The 7,235-nt window shown below is 35.4% G+C and overlaps 1 pseudogene; it reads left to right on the forward strand.

The window, feature by feature from the left end:
- The first annotated feature begins 4,417 nt into the window (after nucleotides 1–4,417).
- Nucleotides 4,418–6,139, forward strand: LOC116888292 (annotated as a pseudogene).
- The last annotated feature ends 1,096 nt before the right edge of the window (nucleotides 6,140–7,235 follow it).

Here is a 7,235-nt window from a genome sequence, read left to right on the forward strand (position 1 = left end):
GTTAAAAAAGGAAGCCATTAAATTTGCTGTCAAACAGCTGAAATTAGAAAAAATCCCAAATGAGGTAACCCAAACTCAGAAAGACAAACATTGTATACACTCATTTATACAGTAGGTATTAGATATAAAATAAGGGATAATCATGGTACAATCTCCAGACACACAGAGCCTAAGTAACAAGGAGGGTTTAAGGGAGGACACAAGATCTTCCTGGGAAGTAGACTTCATGAGTAGAGTGGGATGGGAACAGGAGTGATCAGGTGAGGGTGAAAGGAGGTTGAGAATACTGGGAGAGGTGACAGGATGTGAGGGCCATTTCAGGAGCAAGACAGAAATCTAGTGCAGTGGAAACTCCATAGAATTTACAAGGGCAACATTAGTGAAGATTCTTATGAGTCCTGAACCACCAAGGCTTTAAGTGGAGGAATTGCGACACCTACTTTCATCATAAGGTTTCTCATGCCTGCATAGAGCCTAGCATAATCATCATTAGAGTGACGAGAGATCCTTCAGAAACTAATAAGAGCCCCACAGCCAAACAATAGGCAGAAAATGGGAAGTCCCGTGAGGGAGGAATTATTGAAGGTACCAGAGGAATCAAGAACACCACAAGCTCATGGCCGACAGAATCAACTGAACAAGATTCAGTTGGATTAACAAAGACCAGGGAACCTGTATGTGTCTGACATACGTCCTGTGTATATGTATTATGCTTGTGCAGCTTGGTATTCTTGTGCGAATCCTAACAGTTGGATCGGATGCTGTCTCTGACTCTTTTGCCTGCTTTTGGAGCCCTTTCCTTCTACTGGTTTGCCTTGGTGTTAGAATATGTGTCTGGTCTTTCATGTGTTTTTGATATTTTGCTGTTTCTAGTGAGAGCATGTGATGAAAATTAAGAGAGCAATAAGTAAATAATTTTCAAATGTTTTGCCATAGTATTTTTCAAATAATTAATGGTATGTCCCAACATTTTATATTGGGTAATTTGTCTTTAGATTGCAGTTTTGTGACATTGGTTTTACACCATGCTGAAATCTCCAGAAAATTCATAATATCTAATTAATTGCTCATTTAAAAAGAATTATTCTAGTAAAATATATTTATAACATTTAAAAATAGGGGGTTAAATTTTCCTTCATTAATAATTTGTTATTTGAGATGATTTATTTATTTCATTTTTGTAGTACCAGTCATCAAATCCGGAGTTTTATTTATACCTTATGCTGTATTTGGTTAACATCCCTGGAAGGCCTGCTCTTTTCTGAGGTGAGGTAAAGGGGAGTGGATCTGGGGAAATGGGATCTGGTTTGAGAAAGACTGGGGAGAGGGGAAGGAGGGAAACTTCACATGGGATGTAATACATGAGAGAAGAAGAAATTTAAAAAGGGGAAAGTGAAGAACAAACAAAAACATAATTTCACCTGGAGAAATTTAAAAAATGTTTTCTAAACTTACTTACTATTGCTGTAAATTTCAAAGACTTTCTGACTAACTTCTCAAGGCTCTTGACATTATGGGTTCATATTATGAAGAAAATGGAAATTCTAAGGAAGTTATTTATAAAGTAAAAAGAGATAGTACAAGAGAAGCCATAATATTCTTAATACACATAGGTGAAAGATCATAATCATAACATAAGGACATTTTTAGTGGTTTTGAATAGAATACCCTGCTGAGGATAACTAGTAAAAATTTTATTCTTTCTTTCTGAAATAATCCAATCAGAATAATCCAACAGAAGCTGCTGACCCAGTGGTTGAATAAGGGAAAAGTTGGAGGAAGCTGAGGAGGAAGGTGACCCTATAGGAAGACCAGAAGTCTCAACTCATCTGGACCCCCAGATCTCTCCAACACTGAGCCACCAACCAGGCAGCATACATCAGTTGATATGAGGCCCCAACACATATACAGCAGAGGACTTCTGGGTCTGTGTTCAATGAGAGAAGATGCACCTAATGCTCAAGAGACTTGAGTCCCTAGGGAGAGGAAAGTTCTTATGGGGTAAGGGGTGAGAAAATCTTCTTGGAGACGGTGTGGAGAGGAGTTATGGGATGTGAAACAGTCAGAGGTGAGACTGGAAGGGGGATAAAGACTGGCTTGGAAATAAAGATAAAAAAATAAAATAACTAACTAACTAAATACAGATAGAAAGAAGGAAAGAAAGAAAAGAAAAGAAAGAAAAGAAAAAAATTAAAAATTGTGATTCATATTAATATATTTATGTTGGTCCATTATTTGTGATAAATGAGCTACCTAATGTTTGTTGGTAATAATAAGAGAAACTACATGTGTCATACTTGAGAAGTTGACAGTATCTTTGGAGGATCTGTGTGAGAGAGTACTGGGAGGAGATATTGGTTGATATTAGGATGTAAGGTCGGGGCTGAGAGATGGTTCAGTGGTTAAGAGCACTGATTGCTCTTCCAGAGGTTCTGAGTTCAATTCCCAGCAACCACATGGTGGTTCACAACCATCTGTAATTCTCTCTTTTGGTGCGACAGTATACTCATATACATGAAATAAATAAACCTTTTTAAAAAAAGGATGTAAGGCCAATGAATAAATTAATTAATAATAAAAAGAAAAAAGAAGAAAAGTATTTGTAAATATAAAATTGTTTGAAATTTAGTGTTTTCTTCTTTTAAAAACATTTTGCATAATCTAGGAGAGTTCAGAATTGTCTACTTTGACTAGTGCATGCCCAGAAAATAATGTAAAATATAAAGCCTAAAATAGTTATAATTTCATGGTATAGTGATGTATCAACTCATACAAAAGGAACAAATATTTATTGAGTTTCTTTAATACGACAGATTTTTTATTTCCAAAGTTTTTTGGCCTCAGAATGATGTGCTATGTTTCAAAACAAGGAATATTGGACCATTTACATTATCATCTAAAACATGACACATTTTGTAAAAGAATATGAATTTGTCAAGGAAGCTACACAATTTTAAGTTTTTAAGTTTTTCATCTCTTGTGATTTTTATGTTCCTAGTAGGAAGTTTCATAAGCTAACTATATAAGATAAATAAAGTAACATAAATGGGTGAGAAATCATTTATGAAATGATAAAGCCAAACATGAAGTAGGTCAAAATATTGGTCATGTTTATGTTGGTTATGTTAGAGTATAAAGTTTTAAAGTAAAATAATAACCAAACAGAACTAATATAAACTGTAAACCAGGAATAATATGTACACTGCTAATAACACATTATTTGCACATATGGTATATTTAAAAAGCTCCAAAATATACTGGCAATATTATCTTCATAGAAAAATGGGCAATTTGAATAGATACTTCCACAAATAACCATCAGTGATTGAATACATTGAGAAATTTAAGAAATGCATTCAAACTGAAGTAACTTTAGTTATGAAAGTTTAAGTACTCAAGTATTTCAGCTTTAATGGTTTACCAAATCAGCATAAACTTTAAGTATGTATAATTTCAATGAGAACTCTATGGCACAAACTGGATATATCTTTTGACACAGAAACTCCACTGATGGTATTTCTATGAAGAGAATAATTTTAAAGTGGATGTAAAATTCAATTTAATTCCTTTATGTAGAAGAACTGGAAATAATTTATTCATGTACATAATGAAGTTATTTTATAAATTTTTGTGCCATGGCATGTCACCATACAAAAACATTTTAATGTCAACATATGATAAGACAACATAAAATGTTAAGTAGATGATTTCAATTGTATATTATATAAATACTTATAAAACATTGTGCTCATATAAAAGGCTCTCTGCATGAACCAAAATACTATTTCTTTTGAATGGTTAAGAATATGCACTCTTTGCCATAATCACATTAATCCTGAATATCAGTGTTTGTGGATCCAACACGCTCTGTTCTTTTAATATATTTATATCACTTTCGAGACTCTACCTTTACTTACAATTTGTGGATACTGAACTGAAGGGTTAGCAAAACCCACCAGGATGATAACCACTTAAGTTCTAATAGAAGAAGTCTCTGGCTGATATTAGAAAGAAGTGTAGTACACGGAGGAAAACTTCCATATGGAACAAGGAGTTCCTGAAACCTTAGCAGATGCCTTTAATTACCATTATGATGCAAACTTCTTCATATCAAGTTTAGGCATTGTTTATTAGAGTAGATTTTAATGAGGTTCTATAATTGATTCTTATCTGAAATTCAATGATTACCCTTGTGGTTTTTTTAATTTAGAAAAATGTTATGGATAAATACAGAAACTATTAAGTTTACAAATTGTTTTAATTGGAACTATAAAACGAGAACAAATGTCATCAGATATTACATTTTCTTGTTCTACTACTACATATTTGTGAATTAACACTTTAAACAGTAGAATCTTAGAGAAAATGAGTAACAATCTTTAGTGGATAATGTTTATTCTCTAGTATGATTTCATATTTCCCTCTGTGCATATTGGTTTATTTTAATTTAAAAGTCTTTATGTTAGCCAACCTATATTAATGAAGTTCAAATGCATTGGTACATGGACATTTCTCTTAACTTGATAAAAACAAGTTGTCATAGTGCCTGGCAGTACTCAGAATTGCCTAAGCTAATAATGCACATAGGAATGTACCATTATTTTAGTCCTAGAGCAAATTGGGAACCTGCCAGTTAGAAATTCCCATTAGGAAATGTATATTGTAGCATCACTACATTAATTCTGGGAAATTGTCAAGTCGTATCATAAAGGCTTGAGCTTCTCAGAGGCACGAGCTGTGATTATCACATGATTGTTTAAACAGCCTAATCGATGAAACAAAATTTTAATTAATTCTAATTGTTTTATTGTAGCTCTTAAGCAAGCAAATTTAGAGCAATGAATAATATCTGACCTAATTTCCTTAAACATTTCTTCAATGGCTTTTTTTTGAGATTTTTATAAAAATAATATTCAGAGTGAAGCGCTCTGAGCTGCCAAATCCCAGGCAGTGAGTTGCCGCTGCTGCAACCAGGGTGTCAGTAATTAACACCATGGACACCTCTCACGAGGGCCCGATTCATGATGCACAGATGGATTATTATGGCACCCGCCTAGCAACCTGCTCCTCGAATAGGTCTGTTAAATTTTTTGATGTGCGAAATGGAGGACAGATCATCATCGCAGACCTCAGAGGACATGAGGGGCCAGTGTGGCAAGTAGCCTGGGCCAACCCCATGTATGACGATATTCTGACTTCCGGTTCCTATGACCAGAAAATCATTATTTGGAAAAAGAAAAACAGCACTTGGGAAAAGACCCATGAACGCTTGGGACATGACTCTGAAGTGTATTCTGCTTGTTGTGCCCCTCATGACTATGGCCTTATCCTGGCCTGTGGAAATTCAGATGTGGCAGTCTCACTGCCGACCTTTTCAGTGGAAGGTCCGTGGGAAATGAAGATTAACAACACTCACAGGATTGGCTGTAATGCTGTCAGTTCGGCCCTGACTGTTATGCCTGGAAGCTGTATAGATCAAACATCAGGGCAGACACCCAATTACATCAAGAAGTTTGTATCAGGTGGCTGTGACAACCTCAAGCTGGGGAGGGAAAAGGTCATCTAAAAGAGGTGCAAAAACTAGAGGCACACAGCGACTGGGTTCGAGGCTTTGCCTTGGCCCCTTCCATTGGCTTGCCTACTAGCACCATTGCCTGCTGATCTCAGGATGCTTGAATGTTTATTTGGACCTGCCATGATGTCTAGGGCAATATATGGTTACCGAAACTCCTAAATAAGTTCAATGACTTTGTGTGGCACATGAGCTGGTCCATCACAGCAAACATCTTGGCTGTGTCATGTGGAGACGATAAGGTGTCCCTGAGGGAAGTGCCAGTGAATGGACAGTAGGTGTATATCAGTGAGGTTAACCAGAGATAAGGTTCTGGGTCAGTTTCCACCACAGAGGGCCTACAGAATGAGCAGTGATAACACAGGCAGCCTGATCTTCCTGTAACCTATTCTGGAACAACCTTACAACTGGGAAGAAGATTTCCAGTGCTACCAAGATTCCACCCTCATGAGAGCCCCCACACATGCAACACTGGGTCTCACCTGCCTTACTGGGATCCTATGTGTTTAGTAATTTAGGTCCAGCTGAAAGTATTCATGACTACTATGGCCACTTTTAACTATCTTTTGTTTCTGGCTGTTTCCAAGCTAATAAAATCATATTGCATAGAAAAAGGAAAAAGAAATATTCAATTCACCTAAGGAACATGATCCAGACCAAACAGGACTGATGCACATTTGAACTCTCAGATGTGGCAACATCCATAGGATCAGCACAACTTTGAACCAGATGGGATGTCAGAGCTAGGACTGGGACATGGAAAGTAGTACTGAGCCCTAAGCAAGAAGCTTTCTGCACTTATCATCACTTGCAAAGAAAAAATTAATTCTTTCCAATGGAGTCTTATGGGAAATTCTAACCACATTTAAGGGTAGGCCCCATACACAGCAGTGGGTGTGCAACACAGACGAATTAAGTGGCATTTTGTATAGACATATATATTTTTGTCTCACATCGTTTTGTTAGGGCATATTTTATCTTACTGGTCTTTTGTTTATATATTATGGTTTCCCATCTGGTGATTTTTATGAAGTATGGTGAGTTTGTTTTTTTAATTTTTTTGCTTTTTATTTTTTATTTTTGTTTGCCTGTTTGTTTTCTAAAGGGAGCAAAAGAAAGGGCACAGGGTCATGTAGTTGGGTAGAGTTAGAGGTTCTATGGTTTGCTGCTACCACATTCTCATCCAAACAGAAAATATACTTACCAAAACAGACAAATAGCAGTGAGGTTCAAAAGTTTTGGCTAATATTACAAGCAAAACTTTTCAAATACTACTTGGTAAATAAATAACTTAAAATTTTTAAATCCTTGGATTAATATCTGATGATAGCTAATCAGGCCATGGCAGAAATATTAAGATAGAAAATGGAAAGTATAAAAGTCTTAAAATTAAAAAAGAAACATGTTTTTCAATAATAAATATTTCCAGAATAGTTTATTTTGGAAAATTAATTTCCTTTCAAGCATTTTGAGAATCCTCAACTGAAAAAGCAAACATCACATAACTACTACATTATTAATAAGTTTTGAATGTTCATCAGTATGTGTAGAAAATGCTTTCTTATTAAACAAACATAACATGTCGTAGAAAATAATGTCAGTTAGTGAATTTTCTGAGCTTCACTTTATAAACTTAGAACTCTAAATATTTTATAAATTAATT

Source organism: Rattus rattus, chromosome X, assembly GCF_011064425.1.
Source record: "Rattus rattus isolate New Zealand chromosome X, Rrattus_CSIRO_v1, whole genome shotgun sequence".
Classification (NCBI taxonomy): Eukaryota; Metazoa; Chordata; class Mammalia; order Rodentia; family Muridae; genus Rattus; species Rattus rattus.